Raw genomic sequence first — 19,770 nt, 5'->3', positions numbered from 1 at the left:
TCTGTTATTAAAAGGCTTTTTGCTACACTCAGACTATGTGCTTGCGAGAGGGGAAGTATTGCCTCTTGGAGGCGCCCAGCGGGGGTGGTATATATTTGTCCCAGGTCACTGGGTGGGGGGCTCGAGCCGGTTTGCATTGTGTTATTGGAATGGATCCCCTAGATATTGAACCCGGCCCTTGTTGCTGCCAGCTCTGATGGGCAGAAGGGTTACACTTGGTAAGGAAAGTCTGGATGAGCCTAGGCAGCCTTGTGAGCTGATGGCTTTGTCTAGTCAGCAGGGTGGGAAGGTGAGGAGAGTGGAAGATGAGTGTCCCTGGACCTTACCTGTTAGCTGGGTGGAGAATTGGGACAGTGAAGGAAACGTGCCTGTGTCTGTCAGGGGTATTGACTTGCCTATGGAGGGAGCTACCCCGGTCTCCAAGCAGTTGTCTGTGACCAGCCCTGTGTGCTGGGACAAGGGGAAAGAGATCCCAAGCTGTGTGTCTGGGAAAGGAGAAAGTGTGTCTGGCTCTTCTTTGTCTGTGGAGCAGACAGAAGGGGCCTTTCAGCCTGTGATGGTTGAGGGTCGTGCAGTTGTCTCAGAGTTGGTTCTGGATTCAGCTAAAGTCCAGGAAGGGAAGGGTCCTAACTTTGTGTCTGCTCAGGAGAATGGCCCTGTAACTAGGTCACATCCAGTTAGTGTCTATGTAAAATCCCAGAGACCAGACAATTCTGGTGCTTGTATTTTGCCTGTTGCTAGTGTGTTGTTGGAAAGGGTGTAGCAACTCTGTCTAATCAGGGTGAGATCCTAGCCAGGGCACAAGGAGAGCAGAAAGGTGATTTGATCGTGTTACCTACTGAGGGTGTGGAAACCTGCAGCAAGAAGGAAAAGATTCCTGAACTTGTGTGTGGCAAAGGGAAGGAGAATGCCTCTAACCTTTTATCTAGGAAGTCTGTAAGTTTGCCTGAAAGGGGATGGTGTAGGAATCCGCCTGATGGGCCAGAGGTAATTCTGGATGTAAGCGAGACCCAGAAAGAGTCTGTTGTTGCTCAGGAAAGTGTTCCTCTAGAGCAAGCCCTAGGTGAAGAGGGTAAGAGCAGAATTTCTGTGAGGGGTGAATTGTTGCACAGAAAAGCCCTAGGGAAAGGAATCCTCATGGAGTCTTTGCAAGCAGTTTAGTGCAGCTGAAGGGTGTGAAAGTGATTTAATCAAGAAAGTTTCAGTTCCTAACAGCCAGAAATTTTCTGTTGTGAATGGATCCACTGACTTTCCTGTTGAAAGATCCAGTGTGGAGAGCTTTGAGAAGGTCTCAGATGGAGTGAAAGCTGTTAAGAAAGTTAAACAGTCCGATAAGCAAGTGGCTGTGTTTGGCCAGCTTGTTGGGGAGAAGACCCAATCCCAGTTTGACCCCTTGGGCTTTTGGGGTGGCCAAAGGGCAAGGGCAACATAAACCTTCCCACATGCGGCCTGCGAGTGCTATCGACCACCGACCTAAGGGAGGGCGTGAAACTGGAAGGGCCTGGTGTATCATAGAATCATAGAATATCAGGGTTGGAAGGGACCCTTTCAGTTAGTTGAAAGCAGCTATCAAATCCATCCTCATTCTTCTCTTCTGCAGACTAAACAATCCCAGCTCCCTCAGCCTCTCCTCATAAGTCATGTGTTCTAGACCCCTAATCATTTTTGTTGCCCTTCGCTGGACTCTCTCCAATTTCTCCACATCCTTCTTGTAGTGTGGGGCCCAAAACTGGACAGAGTACTCCAGATGAGGCCTCACCAATGTCGAATAGAGGGGAACGATCGCGTCCCTCGATCTGCTCGCTATGCCCCTACTTATACATCCCAAAATGCCATTGGCCTTCTTGGCAACAAGGGCACACTGCTGACTCATATCCAGCTTCTCGTCCACCGTCACCCCTAGGTCCTTTTCCGCAGAACTGCTGCCTAGCCATTCGGTCCCTAGTCTGTAGCGGTGCATTGGATTCTTCCGTCCTAAGTGCAGGACCCTGCACTTATCCTTATTGAACCTCATCAGATTTCTTTTGGCCCAATCCTCCAATTTGTCTAGGTCCTTCTGTATCCTATCTCTCCCCTGCAGCGTATCTACCACTCCTCCCAGTTTAGTATCATCCACAAATTTGCTGAGAGTGCAATCCACACCATCCTCCAGATCATTTATGAAGATATTGAACAAAACCGGCCCCAGGACCGACCCCTGGGGCACTCCACTTGATACCGGCTGCCAACTAGACATGGAGCCATTGATCACTACCCGTTGAGCCCGACAATCTAGCCAACTTTCTACCCACCTTATAGTGCATTCATCCAGCCCATACTTCCTTAACTTGCTGACAAGAATATTGTGGGAGACCGTGTCAAAAGCTTTGCTAAAGTCAAGAAACAATACATCCACTGCTTTCCCTTCATCCACAGAACCAGTAATCTCATCATAAAAGGCGATTAGATTAGTCAGGCATGACCTTCCCTTGGTGAATCCATGCTGGCTGTTCCTGATCACTTTCCTCTCATGCAAGTGCTTCAGGATTGATTCTTTGAGGACCTGCTCCATGATTTTTCCAGGGACTGAGGTGAGGCTGACTGGCCTGTAGTTCCCAGGATCCTCCTTCTTCCCTTTTTTAAAGATTGGCACTACATTAGCCTTTTTCCAGTCATCTGGGACTTCCCCCGTTCGCCACGAGTTTTCAAAGATAATGGCCAATGGCTCTGCAATCACAGCCGCCAAGGAAACTCCTACCAAGGAATTGGAGAGATGATGGGGCATCCATGGGAACGTTGGTGGCTTCGAACTTCCCCAGGTCACCGGCTAAAGTGACCCCGCTCCGTTCGATCTCGAAGGGGGGAGAGATGTGACGAAGTGGGACTGTTCTTAATGTTTCCTCTGAACATTGTGGGGGTGCCTCAGTTTCCTCTAGGCAGTTCTTAAGTCTCTAGGTGGTGGGCTAAGGGTGTATGATCATTGCAGAGCCCTAGAGCGCAGGTGTGTGCAGGGGTCTGGACACAGACAATGGCCGACACCCTGTTTCCTGGCAACTGATGGCCTGGCCCTTCCCCCCTGCAAGGTGGAAGCTGTGTGAGCTTTGTGTCCTGCAGACAGGCTGCTCACAGGAAAGCGACTGCCCCAGAGTCCTGACTGGCTTCATGGGGAGCAGTTCCAGAGCATCGCCCAGGGACTCTGTGACACCTGTCCTGGGAGCAGAGCTGCAGGAACCAGAGCCAGAGGGGTCAGAGAAGCAGCCCAGGGAGCTGGAGGCAGAGCAGCAGCTGGGCTGAGGCAGAGTGGAGCTGGAGCTAAGACAGCGTGAAGCTGGAGCTGGGGCTGGAGCAGTCCGGAGCCGGGTGTGGTGAGCAGCTGGGGGGACCGAGGGGGACCCTGGGCAGTGGGCCCAGCACAGGGAGACGCCTCAGCCAGGAGGCTCTGCAGGCCAGACTTGAAGGGGGATTGGTAACCCCGACAGTCCTCAGGGGAGTGGGGGAGGGCCTGGGATGGAGCAGGGGTTGGGGAGAGGCAGGGTGGGGCAGATAAAGGGTGGGGATTTGGGGAAGGGGTGGAGTGGGGTGGGGCTAGGGCGGAGCAGGGGCGGGGGCTATGGAGAAGACATGGAGCAGGGGCTGGAGCAGCACCCAGCTGCACAGGGCGCCAGGAAATTTGCAGCTGCGTCCTTCGTGTATGGGTAAGGATGGCCCTGGTGGTGACACTAGGATTGAAGGATTATTTAGTGCTATAGTGAATTGTAAAACACAAACAAACCCAGTTAGCTGAAATTAGAGCTGCCTGTTATTAAAGGCTGTTTTCCCCACATCAGTTCCAAAAGTTCTTCCAGAAACGCCCTGGGTTCCCTCACGCCTCGGTGGGAAGTAAAGGGAATTGTCCAGTGCTGGCCTTGGCTCCAGGCTGATTTTTCCTGGGAGGGGACATGGAACTGATTTGTTTGCTGTTGAGAAGGGAGCCAGACCCGTTCTCAGGGAACGAGAACTCCCAGCATCTTCCCAGACCAACCCAGGCTGCTGCCCTGTCCCAGCCTCTGTCCCCCTGGGGGCCCTGCATGTCTGACTCGAGAGCATGCGGGGAGCAGCCGCTGACGCAGAGGACAGCCTGGTCTGGGCAAGTGCTAGGAGCTCAGCACCAGAGGCCTATACTGCCTCCCTCCCCAGCAGCAAACAATCAGTCCCCACCCCCACCCTGGGACAGCAGCCTGGAGTTAAGGGCAGCACCCAGTGGGGGTTTCTCTTTTTGCCCCTACTGGGGTGAGCAGGGACCTGGGGGTGTTTCTAGCAGAGGAGTTGGAACTGAATTGGGGAACCAGCTTTTAATAACAGGCAAAAAGAAAAGGAGTACTTGTGGCACCTTAGAGACTAACCAATTTATTTGAGCATAAGCTTTTGTGAGCTACAGCTCACTTCATCGGATGCATACTGTGGAAACTGCAGAAGACATTATATACACAGAGACCATGAAACAATACCTCCTCCCACCCCACTCTCCTGCTGGTAATAGCTTATCTAAAGTGACCACTCTCTTTACAATGTGTATGATAATCAAGCTGGGCCATTTCCAGCACAAATCCAGGTTTTCTCACCCCCCCCCCCCCGCTTTTTTCAAAAAAACACACACACAAACTCACTCTCCTGCTCACGTTCAGACAAATCTTGTTGCAAATTTATTTATAGCATAAAAGAATTCATAAGTAAACGGGCAGGAATTGTTGGAACTCTTTTCTCCTCGTGTTCCCCGCCATAGAAAGAAATGGCTTTTTGGCCTCTCATGATATGGGAATCTGATTCGTTTGCTGCTCAGAATCAATGTGCACACAAGCCTGTTGTGTTTCATTTCTTAGGTTACATCGCCATCATGTGTCCATTTCCTTCCCCTCCTTTAGCACTTTAGAGACTAACCAATTTATTTGAGCATAAGCTTTCATGAGCTACAGCTTACTTCATCGAATGCATACTGTGGAAAGTGTAGAAGATCTTTTTATACACACAAAGCATGAAAAACTCCCCCACACACAAACCCACTCTCCTGCTGGTAATAGCTTATCTCTTTACAATGTGTATGATAATCAACTTAGGCCATTTCCAGCACAAATCCAGGTTTTCTCCTCCCCCCGACCCCGCAACCCACTCTCCTGCTGGTAATAGCTTATCCAAAGTGATCACTCTCCTTACAATGTGTATGATAATCAAGTTGGGAAATTTCCAGCACAAATCCAGATTTTCTCCCCCCCTCCAACCCACTCTCCTGCTGGTAATAGCTTATCTAAAGTGATCACTCTCCTTACAATGTGTATGATAATCAAGGTGGGCCATTTCCAGCACAAATAGAGGGTTTAACAAGAACGCCTCGGCGGGGGGGGGGGGGGGGGGGAGGGGAAATAGGTTACCTTGCATAATGACTTAGCCACTCCCAGTCTCTATTCAAGCCTGAATTAATTGTATCCAATTTGCAAATGAATTCCAATTCAACAGTCTCTTTGAATTGAATACACATAGTAAGGTAGATAAGCTATTACCAGCAGGAGAGTGGGTTTGTGGTGGGGGGGGGGGAGAAAACCTGGATTTGTGCTGGAAATGGCCCAACTTGATTATCATACACATTGTAAGGAGTCTCTACGTAAAAGAATAAATGGACACAAATCACATGTCAAGAATTATAACATTCATAAACCAGTCGGAGAACACTTCAATCTCTCTGGTCACGCGATTACAGACATGAAAGTTGCGATATTACAACAAAAAAACTTCAAATCCAGACTCCAGCAAGAGACTGTTGAATTGGAATTCATTTGCAAATTGGATACAATTAACTTAGGCTTGAATAGAGACTGGGAGTGGTTAAGTCATTATGCAAGGTAACCTATTTCCCCTTGTTTTTTCCTCCCCCCCTCCCCCCCCACCCCAGACGTTCTTGTTAAACCCTGGATTTGTGCTGGAAATGGCCCACCTTGATTCTCATACACATTGTAAGGAGAGTGGTCACTTTAGATAAGCTATTACCAGCAGGAGAGTGGGTTTGTGTGTGGGGGCTGGAAGGGGAGAAAACTTGGATTTGTGCTGGAAATGGCCCACCTTGATTATCATACACATTGTAAGGAGAGTGATCACTTTAGATAAGCTATTACCAGCAGGAGAGTGGGGTGGGGGGAGGTATTTTTTCATGCTTTGTGTGTATAAAAAGATCTTCTACACTTTCCACAGTATGCATCTGACGAAGTGAGCTATAGCTCACGAAAGCTTATGCTCAAATAAACTGGTTAGTCTCTAAGGTGCCACAAGTACTCCTTTTCTTTTTGCGAATACAGACTAATACGGCTGTTACTCTGAAACCTTTCCCTCCTTTCTGTGCAAAGCGCTGGTATTTTGCACAGTAAAGGTATTTCCTGAGGAGGGAAAGGGAACTGCATTCACTTAATGAGCAATCACTAGAAAATGAACATAAGAACAGCCACGCTATGTCAGACCAACTGTCCAGCTAACCAGTATCCTGTCTTCTGACAGTGGCCAATGCTAGGTACTTCTGAGGGAATGAATAGAACAGGGACTCATCAAGTGATCCATCCCCTGTTGCCCATTCCCAGCTTCTGGTGACAGATTAAACCCATTAGATGAGGCCTCCATCCCTCACAGAAATCATCTCCCTTCTTCAGGTAAGGGACATCCTGGATCTTTCCTTATCCCTGAAGAGACCAAGGGTTGGAATCTGCTGTATCCAGCCACTTCTGTACATAGCAGGAACGAACACAAAGAGTTCCTTTAGAAGGAGCTGTCTCCTTCCTTCGCAGGTTAGATTTTTCTATGATTTTTCTTCCTCCCACACTTTTCATCACGCTTGGAGCCTGACTCAGTTCAGAGCTGAAATTCTGCCTCCTTGAACACATTCAAGAAAATGTCTGTGCTATGGAGAGAAATGGGATTCAGACCCCCTTCTCTACAGGAAGCTAGAGCTTGAATACATTGAAAGACACTGTGCGACCCTCTGGGTAGGTTGGAAAAGAGAAGCCAGCTCAGCACATGATGAAACTGGAGCCTAATTCCTCCGGGGAGAGGAAGACCTCTTTCTTCTCTTTGTCCTAAACAGCCCCCTTCCTTGGATAACCCTTTGCTGGGATCAGGATGGGGGACAGTCGTTTCTGAGGATTAATTTCACATCATATTTGGTGTTGATTCATAGATTTTACAGCCAGACTAGATCACTATGTACACCCGGTCTGACCTCATTCATCACAGAGTCCAGAGAATTTTCCCCAGTGACTCCTACATCCACCCCAACATCTTCTGGTTGAATGAGCACGGTTCATTCAGAAAGTCATGATGTTTGGATGTAAAAGGTATGAAGTGATGGGAAAACTGGCCCTTCCTCCTAGTTTAAATTCTTTAACTCCTACATCTAGACAATAATACTCAGCTCTTTACTGGCCATAAATGAAACCCAGGTCTCGCTAGGGTTGATCGAAGAGGTTTTTCTGTGCCGTCAGCACGGTTGAGTGGTCTAAGGCACAAGACTCTATATCTCAAGTCAGCGTTCTGGTCTCTGTATAGAGATGTCTGTTTAAATCACACTCCATTGGCTCATTTCAATCAGCTTCGTCACATGGAGACACAGTAGCTGGAGAAAGCCTAGTATGGCTGACAAAAATCTGTGTGCATGCAGTCCCCAGTGGTTCGAATTTCGTGCTCTTACTCTCAATTCCCAATTGGTGAAGGACTTTTTCTAACAAAAATTTACTTTCCATTCTTCACTTGCAAGTCAAACAAAAAATACAATATTCCCTCCACCCCAACTCCCCATCCTTCTTCATGCTGCTGGAAAACTCTGTACCTTAAAGCCCAGGCTCTACGCCCTTTTATAGAACTACATCTGCTTTTCCCCCCTGATTCATTGTATCAGGTTTCTCAGCTTTGGCTGCCCCGTTGGTCAACTCTGTGCAGGCAGGAAGCAGCCAAAGTGCTGATTTCCCAGCGCATTGGTTACGGGATCATGGTGTTTGCACAGCGTCTGCATGTCCATCTTTCACCTCCTTGTCCTCCTCAGTAAGCTGAACCCTTTCCCACAGATACTTCCATCAGAAACTGTAGTGACCCAAGGACCTGCAGGTTTCCCTCACTCATCTTTATTTTACTGCATTTCAGTGTTTTCTATGGTTGTCACTGGAAGCTGTTAGGGAAATTTCCATGAAAAAGTAGAGTGGATGTGAGCTTTGTTGGTTGTGAGATTTGTCTGTGTTTTGTGTCATTGTGAGATGCGCAAATTGGAGGTGCCCTTGCAGCATTTGTGATGATAGTTTGAGTTAAAACAGAAGTTCTTGGTGCCGTTTGCTTCCCTGTTCTTCAAAGGGACACCAGCTGATGTAGTGGCTACTGAGAGAGCTTTCAAAAAGGGCCCCAAAAGTGACAGTAACTGGTTTCTGTAGTGTAGTGGTTATCACATTTGCCTAACGCGCAAAAGGTCCCTGGTTCAAAACCAGGCAGAAACAGTGCTGCTTTCTCTCTTGTGGCGCCTGTTGTCTTCTTTCCGTCCAACTCCTTTCTCAAATACATCCATAGCTTCTATGCTTTCTTCCTCCTTGTTTTTTTTCTTTCATGAAACTTGAAGTTCAAAAGGAGAACGTTAGCCTGCATGTTGAGGAACGGAATAGACCATCATTTGGGAGATTGCCAGCTACATATCAAATCTGAGCATAGAAGAATCCCAACCCTTTGTCCTGCCTAGTTACCTCCCAGCCAGCAGTGTTCCCCCTCGCTTTTGTTTATTTTGAGCTAACCACAAACAGCCTCGTGTACCCTTTCCATGTCAGAAAAATCTATTTCCTGATGATCACATTTCCCCTCCTTTCCTGGCTAGCCAGGGCTGTGATGTGAGGAATCAGAACATAATAATTGGAAATCGCTAGCCTAGTCACAGCGTAATCATTGTGGAGCTTAAACTTTGTTCTGTAAACCAGCTAAGGCCTGCTATCTGCCCATGTATTTTCTGTTCCTAGACCAAACACTGGCCTGTTGGATCCGAGTTCTCCGGAATTCTCAGCCGTTGTTTCTGTGGGGGATTGGCTCCAGGCCATTCAAATGGATGGCTATAAGGATAACTTCACAGCTGCTGGCTATACAACATCACTTTTCCCTTTCTAAATAACGTTTTTCCCATAATATTTTTTAATACTCAACAGCTTGCTCATCTTCAAACCATGTTAACACAAGCTCTGAGCTACAAATTTCCTTCCTGTTCCCTTGATTTTTTTAGCACAGTAAATTGAAACAAAAAGAAACAGAAAACAAAACAATTTCCAATATTATACATTGAGGACAGGTCTTTTTTTTTTTTTTTTAACTTTTAATGCCATCTCGTTTTACTCTCTGGCCGGTTTTTATAAATCATCACAAATGCAGTAATGAGGAGTTACAGAAATATACAAGGAATGGATACAGTGTGACCCAGTCGATAGGCAGAGAGCTGACTCCGTCCGCAGCCTGAAACAATCTCTGTGACAATAAAGAGGGCTGGGAAGGATCTGACACGGAAGTACTTATATGCCCAATGCAGAGCTGGCACCAATGTAGGAAGAAGGAGAGAAGCTACAGATCGCTGAAGGGGACAGTGAGCCCCTGAAGGGTTATGTTTCCCTCTCTTGGCTAGGCTAGAATAGAAGAGGAGAAAATTCTCTCTCACTCTGGGAGGATGATGGAAATGTCAGTTTGTCCTCTCTTTCGGTTCCACTAAAGCTCAGAGACAGGAGGAGACATTTCCTGCCTAAGAGCCTTGAGAGAGCAAGGCTAGGGAGCAGGCAAAGCTAAGGGCCCCGTTACACGGAATCTAACTCCTATCAGCTCGTGTGAGGTGCTATGAAAACCCCTCCCTGGGCTTCTAGGATAGAGTTAGGATTGGCTCCATGTGTTTTCCTGGAAGAGCCTCTAGGTAGGAGGAAGAAGAAGCAGAGAGGGTTGCGATGGGCCTAAATGAAAGAGACAAGGATTGTACATCTTGGGGTTTGTTTGTGTTGCTCTTGTGATCCTGGTGGAGGAAGCTGAAGCATCATTTGAGTTTGTGTCAATGCCTTTGGTTAGGCTCAGTTTGTGACCCTGAGCACAGTGGATCCTTCACCCTCTGTTCTTGTCCCCTCAGGGAAATTGAGAACGGACCAGGTTCCAAAATTAGTCAGAGCAGTCGGTGAAAGCCTAGTACAGGTGATAAAAAACCACCCTCCCTGGTGGTCTAATCTAGTGGTTAAATTTCAGTGCTTTCACCACCGAGACCTGAGTTTGATTTCCAGCCAGGAAATGAAGCTTTTCAACACATATCTTCACTTGTTGTTCCCTCAACTGGTACTTCATCATGCTCAGATGGGTTTTGGATACTACGTGAAACTCAAACGGCCTCAGAACAGAGCATAGGCATGTTCCGATTGTGAACCTTTCATACAAGTAGAGCTGTGCAAATCATTTATTTCCTGGCTTGCTAGCTAGCCTAACCTATATAATAATAATAATTAATAATCATCCAGGTTGACCCAAGATTAATTTTTTTCAGTTTTCTTGTTGAAACAAAATTTTAAAAAATCATTTTTGGTCCACCAAAATATTTCAGTAAATTAAAATATTCATCCAAAAACTATTCACCCAACTCCATAGACTAGTCTTCAGAATTAACCAGCTGGAGAGAAGGATCAGTAGCCTCTTCCATTCCTGAAGTCTAGCTGCTGAAGGGTGGGATGGATCAGAAAATAACAATTGCAAATTTCTAAGCCAGCCTTTCAACACACACAACACCACTTTTCCCTTTTGAAATAACATGATTTCCTTAGCCCTTTTTCACATCAACCTCTTGTTCTTCTTCAAATGATGTTACCACAAGCTCTGATATACTAATTTCCTTACTGTGCCCTTAATATTTTTAAAAACAAGGAGTCCTTGTGGCACCTTAACGACTAACAAATGTATTTGGGCATAAAATTTTGTGGGCTATAACCCACTTCATCAGATGCATGGAGTGGAAAATACAGTAGGCAGGTATAAATACACAGCACATGAAAAGATGGGACTTACCTGACAGAGTGTGTGTGTGTGGGGGGGGGGGTCAATGCTAACGAGTCCAATTGAATTAGGGTGGATGTGGCCCATTTCCAACAGTTGACAAGGAGGTGTGAGTATCAACAGAGGGAAAATTATTTTTTGTAGTGACTTGGCCACTCCAGTCTTTATTCAGGCCTAACTTGATGGTGTAAAGTTTGCAAATTAATTCCAGTTCTGCAGTTTCTCATTGAACTCTGTTTTTGAAGGGTTGTTTTGTTAAAAAATGGCCACTTTTAAGTCTGTTCTTGAGTGTCCAGGGAGATGGAAGTGCTCTCCTACTGGTTTTTTAATGTTACCATTTTTGATGTCTGATTTGTGTCCATTTACTCTTTTGCATAGAGACTGTCTGGTTTGTCCAATGTACATGGCAGAGGGGCATTGCTGGCACATGATGGTATCTCTCAGGGGGAGGGATAAGTCAGGGTTTGAGCATTGGCCTGCTAAACCCAGGGTTGTGAGTTCAATTCTTGAGGGGGCCATTTAGGGATCTGGGGAAAAAATTGGGAATTGGTCCCGCTTTGAGCAGGGGGTTGGACTAGATGACCTCCCTGAGGTCTCTTCCAACCCTGATATTCTATGATCATGTTGGTAGATGTGCAAGTGAACAAGCCCCTGATGGTGTGGCTGATGTGGTTAGGTCCTATGATGGTGTCCCTTGAATATGTGGAAATGTCAGTTTGTTCTCTCTTCCTGTGCTATCTAAGCTAAGAGGAAGAGACATTTCCTGCATAAGATTGTTGAGAGGCAAGAAAGTGCATTTCATTTTGGGTTCACCATATAAACAAAAAAGTACACTTAAGGTAGTAAGATCAAGCACCCAACATCTCAGGCTCAAACCCATGACCCTGGGACTAAGAGTCTCATGTTCGACCAACTGAGCTAGCCAGGCTGTCTGTAGCACTTCTTCAAAGGCACAGTCACAGTGTGAGTTGAGATTCCTTTTCTGACATTTGCCCTCTGTCTTCATTCCTTCACTCTCCAGCTAGCAAACAGGGCTATCACAAGGCTGGTTAGATGCTGGTTTCTACATCAGAGAGCTGGGGTTGATTGACCAGCTGGTCAGAGTAACAAGCACGGGAGGGTGGAATTTAGTGTTCTCCCACCATGGGGAGATGCTCTTTGACTCACATAGTGGGGGAGAGTCCGAAAAAGCTTCTCAGCTCCCAGAGAGAGGCTAGACAAGTAGGTTCCCCCCAAGCCACACACACATTTTTGCAGAACATCAGATCTCCTGCGGAGAAGCTTCTCAAAGAATATGTGGCCCCAGGAGTGTCAGAGAAGGGAATCACAGTTTGCCTTACGAGGTGGGTGAGGGAAACCTGTAGGTCCTTAGGTCCCTCCAGCATCTGGTGAAACCATTTGTGGGAAAGAGTCTGGGGTAGCCGAGCAGGACAAGGAGAGGACAGAAGGGCTTGCATCTTGTGTGCAATCCCCACGCTCCCAGTGGCCCAAAAGAAGCAGGGTTCAGCACTTTGTCAGCTTCCTGAGAGCGCAGCGCTGACAAAATGAGAGCTACACTAGGGGGCAGCTAAAGCCATGAGACCTGTGAAAATGAATCAGCCTCCCATCAGCTGGCATCAACTCCACTCTCTGGGTTTCTATCCCAGAAATACTGTCAGCTCAATGATTTTTTCCCCTGACAGAGCCTCCAGATTATAAGCAGAAGAAGAAGAAGCAGAGAGGACTGCACTGGGGTAAAGGAAAGCAGAGGAAAATTGCTCCTCTGGTGATTTCTTTGTTTTGCTCCTGTGATGCTGATGGAGGCATAATTTGAGATTGCGACACCATGTCGTCCATTTTTTGGGCTCGGTTTGTGACACTGAGCACAGGGGATCCTTCACTCTCTGTTCTTGTCCCTTCAGGGCAATGGAGACTGAACCAGCGTCTGAGACTGGCGAAGTAGGAGCCTGAGAAAGCCAAAGCTGGTTGTCAGAAAGAAATGGCGCTACCTGGTCCTTTAAGTGGTGGGCTCTGGGGTTTGAACAGCTGAGTCGTGGGTTCGATTCCCACTGGGCAATGAAAGTTTTTAAACAAAAATCTCCATTCATTCCACATTTGGAATTGGGAGCAAAAGAAGGCTCCTTATCCTTATCAACAAGGGAGAGAATGGCTTTTTTCTTCGCAAATATTTTTCAAGGGCACTGACTCGAGCTGCAGATCTCATTTCATTTGTATTTACAATGGAATGATTCTTTCTAGTATAGACAGAAACTCTTCAGCTCGCCTTGGATTCCACAGGAATGCTAGAAGCAATGGTGTCTAACTAATACCTGCCTTTTTTTCGGAGAACAGGAATATCTGAGTTTTCCATGGACATTTCCTTTCCAGCACCTTGGGCCTCATCCAACAATATAGGAAACCGACATGCAGTCAAATATATGGAAAGTTTCTCAGCAAAGGGTTCACTGAGCAGGCCAGGGAAAAAGTTTTGCCAGAACACTTGGTTATAATATCCCACCCTGACCTTAAATGGAAAGCAAGGAGATGACTCTCAGAGCACACAACCAGAGTAGGTAGGGCACCCACTTACGACTCAAACCCACCGATTATGAGTGTCACGTTCTACATTGTCAATGTACTGCGCCCTTCTCCCTCCACCTGTATATTGAACAGCTAAGCCTGCCTCCCCTCAAGCCATGTCAAGTCTCTTCTGGATAAGGAGCATGGAATTTACCCAACTAGGTGGCCTGAATGCACAGCTTTGGAGGATCTTTGAATTCCCTCCAACTTCTACCATACAATGCTAAGCAGTTGGTTTTGTAATGTTAGTGGAGAGGTTGAAATCATAGAATCATAGAAACGATAGAAATGAGGCCGTTTCTTCAGGTAGAAGACAAGGATTGTGTCAGGAGGAAGCCCCATAGTCACCACTGTCATATAATGATGATATGGTTTGTACAACATGTGTCTTGTGAGGTATCATTGTAAAAGTAGTGATCTGTTGAAAGTTAATACCTGGTTGGATGGTATATGCTAGCCTTGTCTGGGAAATGATGAAGTTTTACTCTGTGTGCGTTATTGAAATATGTTCTGAGGTTGGGAAATGCCCACCACCAGCCTTTCAGGTGTGACAATGGAAAAGCTAGGCTCGCTGCTGGCCCATTAAAGGTATCCACACTTGCAAGGTCTATCCCAGGAACCGTGTATAATGCAGACTTCTCCAAGATAGCACAGAGACAATGGACACTGCTTCACTCACATCCGAGCAAAGGAGCTTTCTAGAAAGTTGGAAGAAAGTATGAAAGAGGGGAAGAGACATCATGACTTGGCCTCGCTCCCCCACAACTCAACACCTGGAAACACATCAGGAGGACAAAGACTGAACTGAAATAATTCAGAGAGCAGAAGAGAATAATAATAATCCATTCAAATCAAAGTCCCCAAACAGACTAGTATTGGTTTCTCAGCGGAAAATTTTCAATTTGGGGGATTTTGTTTTCCCAGTCAGACCTTGCTAAGGGAAGCAGAGAAAATGTTTGAGTTGCCTCCTTCAGAACAGCTTGGCCTAGACACTCTAGCTGTGGGTCACTGTCGTGGCCTTGCTGTGGACGGGGGCATTTTAATAATTTAGGGAGGTTCCAGGGTGAGATTATGAATGTTACCTTTTGAGATAAGATATAGAGAGCTAGACAATTCTTTCAGCACCACATTTCATTTAAAGCGGGGGATCTGAGTTCCTGAGAAGGTTTTTGTTTGCAGGAAGCACCATGGTTTGGTCTGTCATTGTACCAAAGGGGGATATGGTTGTTTGTAAAGGAAGAGAGAAGACTGAACGCCTTCGATGAGGATGGGATTCGAACCCATGCGTGCAGAGCACAATGGATTAGCAGTCCATCACCTTAACCACTCGGCCACCTCATCTGAGCTGTCAGGAAAGGGCACGAGGAGAAATCTAAGGCCAGCAGAGATAGGGACAAGAAGGAGTTTTTAAATACTAAGCATAAGCAGGGTCTGAATGAGCTCCCCCCTCACATCTAGTGAGGAGCTGGGGGGAAAGACTTCAGGAACAGACCGTTTGCATAGACACACCTACTCTGCCTAGGTACACAGCATGATGGAGCCGCTTTGCCAGAATGACCCATTTTGGCTGGTGTCAGGTTACAAATCACTTTAGCATTCAGTGAAATGAAATGTTCTTATCCTTCCTGTATGAGTGAAGGGCAGCAGAACATACCTAGTCCATCCTGATTGAGGGGCTAGGTGGGTGAGGAATACCTTGTATTGGCCTGCATAGAAGTGATTGAGGACTTCACCTAAACCAGTGGTCCCCAAACTTGTGCCCTCTTATCCGTGTCTGCGGCCCCTCGGAAGCTGCAGTCGAGAACCAGGGCTGGGAGTGGGGCTCTTGTTTCCTGGGAAGAGGGGTGCGGAAGGAGGTAAGGGGGACGAGGCTGGGCCAGAAGCCAGGGGCCCAGGCTGAGGGTGGGGTTGGGGAATAGAATCATAGAATCATAGAATATCAGGGTTGGAAGGGACCTCAGGAGGTCATCTAGTCCAACCCCCTCCTCAAAGCAGGACCAATCCCCAATCAAATCATCCCAGCCAAGGCTTTGTCAAGCCTGACCTTAAAAACTTCCAAAGAAGGAGATTCTACCACCTCCCTAGCTAACGCATTCCAGTGTTTCACCACCCTCCTAGTGAAAAAGTTTTTCCTAATATCCAACCTAAACCTCCCCCACTGCAACTTGAGACCATTACTCCTTGTCCTGTCATCTTCTACCACTGAGAATAGTCTAGAACCATCGTCTTTGGAACCACCTCTCAGGTAGTTGAAAGCAGCTATCAAATCCCCCCTCATTCTTCTCTTCTGCAGACTAAACAATCTCAGTTCCCTCAGCCTCTCCTCATAAGTCATGTGTTCCAGTCCCCTAACCATTTTTGTAGCCCTTCGCTGGACTCTCTTCAATTTAACCACATCCTTCTTGTAGTGTGGGGCCCAAAACTGGACACAGTACTCCAGATGAGGCCTCACCAACGTCGAATGAGGCCTCACCAACGTCCCTCGATCTGCTCGCTATGCCCCTACTTATACATCCCAAAATGCCATTGGCCTTCTTGGCAACAAGGGCACACTGTTGACTCATATCCAGCTTCTCGTCCACTGTCACCCCTAGGTCCTTTTCCGCAGAACTGCTGCCTAGCCATTCGGTCCCTAGTCTGTAACGGTGCATTGGATTCTTCCGTCCTAAGTGCAGGACCCTGCACTTATCCTTGTTGAACCTCATCAGATTTCTTTTGGGCCCAATCCTCCAATTTGTCTAGGTCCCTCTGTATCCTATGCCTACCTGCCACCGTATCTACCACTCCTCCTAGTTGAGTCTCATCCGCAAATTTGCTGAGAGTGCAATCCACACCATCCTCCAGATCATTTATGAAGATATTGAACAAAACCGGCCCCAAGACCGACCCTTGGGGCACTCCACTTGATACCGGCTGCCAACTAGACATGGAGCCACTGATCACTACCCGTTGAGCCCGACAATCTAGCCAACTTTCTACCCACCTTATAGTGCATTCATCCAGCCCATAATTCTTTAACTTGCTGACAAGAATACTGTGGGAGACCGTGTCAAAAGCTTTGCTAAAGTCAAGAAACAATACATCCGCTGCTTTCCCTTCATCCACAGAACCAGTAGTCTCATCATAGAAGGCGATTAGATTAGTCAGGCATGACCTTCCCTTGGTGAATCCATGCTGACTGTTTCTTATCACTTTCCTCTCGTGTAAGTGCTTCAGGATTGATTCCTTGAGGACCTGCTCCATGATTTTTCCGGGGACTGAGGTGAGGCTGACTGGCCTGTAGTTCCCAGGATCCACGTCCTTCCCTTTTTTAAAGATTGGCACTACATTAGCCTTTTTCCAGGCATCCAGGACTTCCCCCGTTCGCCACGAGTTTTCAAAAATAATGGCCAATGGCTCTGCAATCACAGCCGCCAATTCCTTTAGCACTCTCGGATGCAACGCGTCTGGCCCCATGGACTTGTGCACGTCCAGCTTTTCTAAATAGTCCCGAACCACCTCTTTCTCCACAGAGGGCTGACCATCTAGTCCCCATGCTGTGTTGCTCAGCGCAGCAGTCTGGGAGCTGACCTTGTTCGTGAAGACAGAGGCAAAGAAAGCATTGAGTACATTAGCTTTTTCCACATCCTCTGTCACTACGTTGCCTCCCTCATTCAGTAAGGGGCCCACACTTTCCTTGGCTTTCTTCTTGTTGCCAACATACCTGAAGAAACCCTTCTTGTTACTCTTAACATCTCTTGCTAGCTGCAGCTTCAGGTGTGATTTGGCCCTCCTGATTTCATTCCTACATGCCCGAGCAATATTTTTATACTCTTCCCTGGTCATCTGTCCAATCTTCCACTTCTTGTAAGCTTCTTTTTTATGTTTAAGATCCGCAAGGATTTCACCATTAAGCCAAGCTGGTCGCCTGCCATATTTACTATTCTTTGTACACATCGGGATGGTTTGTCCCTGTAACCTCAATAGGGATTCCTTGAAATACAGCCAGCTCTCCTGGACTCCTTTCCCCCTCATGTTATTCCCCCAGGGGATCCTACTGATCAGTTCCCTGAGGGAGTTGAAGTCTGCTTTCCTGAAGTCCAGGGTCCGTATTCTGCTGCTTACCTTTCTTCCCTGTGTCAGGATCCTGAACTTGACCAACTCATGGTCACTGCCTCCCAGATTCCCGTCCACTTTTGCTTCCCCTACTAATTCTTCTTGGTTTGTGAGCAGCAGGTCAAGAAAAGCTCCCCCCGTAGTTGGCTCCTCCAGCACTTGCACCAGGAAATTGACCCTACACTTTCCTAAAACTTCCTGGATTGTCTATGCACCACTGTAGTGCTCTCCCAGCAGATATCAGGATGATTAAAGTCGCTCATGAGAACCAGGGCGTGTGATCTAGTAGCTTCTGCGACTTGCTGGAAGAAAGCCTCATCCACCTCATCCCCCTGGTCTGGTGGTCTATAGCAGACTCCCACCACTACATCACTCTTGTTGCTCACACTTCTAAACTTAATCCAGAGACTCTCAGGTTTTTCTGCAGTTTCATACCAGAGCTCTGAGCAGTCATACTGCTCCCTTACATACAGTGCTACTCCCCCACCTTTTCTGCCCTGCCTGTCCTTCCTGAACAGTTTATATCCATCCATGACAGTACTCCAGTCATGTGAGTTATCCCACCAAGTCTCTGTTATTCCAATGACGTCATAATTCCTTGACATCACCAGGCCTCCAGTTCTCCCTGCTTGTTTCCAAGGCTTTGTGCATTTGTATAAAGGCACTTGAGGTAACCTTCTGATTGCCCCTCATTCTCAGTATGAGGTAGGAGCCCTCCCCTCTCACACGCTCCTGCTCGTGCTTCCTCCCAGTATCCTGCTTCCCCACTTACCTCAGGACTTTGGTCTCCTTCCCCCGGTGAACCTAGTTTAAAGCCCTCCTCACTAGGTTAGCCAGCCTGCTGGCAAAGATTCTCTTCCCTCTCTTCGTTAGGTGGAGCCCGTCTCTGCCCAGCACTCCTCCTTCTTGGAACACCATCCCATGGTCAAAGAATCCAAAGCCTTCTCTCCGACACCACCTGCGTAGCCATTCGTTGACTTCCACGATTCGACGGTCCCTACCCAGGCCTTTTCCTTCCACGGGGAGGATGGATGAGAACACCACTTGCGCCTCAAACTCCTTTATCCTTCTTCCCAGAGCCACGTAGTCCGCAGTGATCCGCTCATGGTCATTCTTGGCAGTATCATGGGTGCCCACGTGGAGAAGCAGGAAGGGGTAGCGATCCGAGGGCTTGATGAGTCTCGGCAGTCTCTCCGTCACATCGCGAATCTGAAGAGCAGGGGCAGAGTGGAGCTGAGTGGTGCTCCCTCCCTGCCCTCCATGGGGCTGGCTCAGGCCCTGAGGTGCCCCCATGAACATTCCTCTGTGCCTCTCTAGCAGGCATACCCCACATTTTGGGGACCACTGACCCAACTCGCTAAGCAGGGACTAGTGATGCCAAAGCCCAGGGAAAGGTAGAACAAGTGCAGGGACCCCGGCACTGGAACCCTGGCCCTGTTCCCCCCCTTCTGAATGCAGCCCCACCCTCTTCACGCCTTCCACCCATGGCCCCATCAACTACGTCATCTCTGTTCCACCCCTTCCCCCATTGCCCCACCCTGCTCGCTCCTTAACCCCCCTGTGGCCCTGAGACCAGAGAAGCTCTGTACCCCAGCTGCAGTCCCCCGGCCATAGCAGGGAGTGAGAGCACCTCCAGCCCTGGGGCCGACATAGGGGAGACTTTTCCAGGGGGCCTAATTTGGCCAGGGGCCCTAATTTGGCCAGGGGCCCTAATCATGGGCCCCATTGGCCATGTGGCAACCCGCCACTGCCCCCTTGGCAACACAGCTTTGGGGAGGCTTAGCTTCCCCGAGCCTGCATTACATGCCACCCAGGCTACCACTGCTCAGTGTGTGGCCAGTATCTCTTTGTTCTCTGCTGTTTGTGCTGGCCTTCGGGGTGGGCCACCCGGGGAGGCACCCAGTCATCAAAGGGGCACTATGCAGCAGTGCAAAGGTGCACTCTGCCAGTGTAGTGTCAGAAACTGCTTCCTGGGGCGGGGGCTCCCAGATTTCTCCCTGCTTCTTCCCAGCTCAACCCCTCCCACAAAGTTCCTCCGGGGCCCCATAGAGGGTTGCAGGGGCGTGAGGAGCAACACGAAGTGTTCCATGC

At 48.0% G+C, this 19,770-nt stretch overlaps 2 protein-coding genes and 2 non-coding genes across 7 annotated transcripts in view; 2 read left to right on the top strand and 2 right to left on the bottom strand.

Annotated features, from left to right (window-relative positions):
• Positions 1 to 19,770, bottom strand: part of LOC102943236 (zinc finger protein 883) — a 2,438,435-nt gene that overhangs the window by 2,006,823 nt on the left and 411,842 nt on the right. The window lies entirely within an intron of this gene.
• The window catches only part of LOC114020163 (zinc finger protein 501), a 1,907,800-nt gene that overhangs the window by 1,510,187 nt on the left and 377,843 nt on the right, over positions 1 to 19,770 (top strand). The gene's annotated exons all lie outside the window — the stretch shown is intronic.
• Positions 8,402 to 8,474, top strand: TRNAV-AAC. The gene has a single exon. It is a non-coding gene; the product is annotated as a tRNA-Val (tRNA).
• Positions 14,844 to 14,925, bottom strand: TRNAS-GCU. The gene has a single exon. It is a non-coding gene; the product is annotated as a tRNA-Ser (tRNA).

This window comes from Chelonia mydas, chromosome 28 (assembly GCF_015237465.2).
Source record: "Chelonia mydas isolate rCheMyd1 chromosome 28, rCheMyd1.pri.v2, whole genome shotgun sequence".
In the NCBI taxonomy this organism is placed as follows: domain Eukaryota; kingdom Metazoa; phylum Chordata; order Testudines; family Cheloniidae; genus Chelonia; species Chelonia mydas.
The sequence above is the reverse complement of the archived record's forward strand: the minus strand, read 5'-3'. Positions and strand labels throughout refer to the sequence as shown.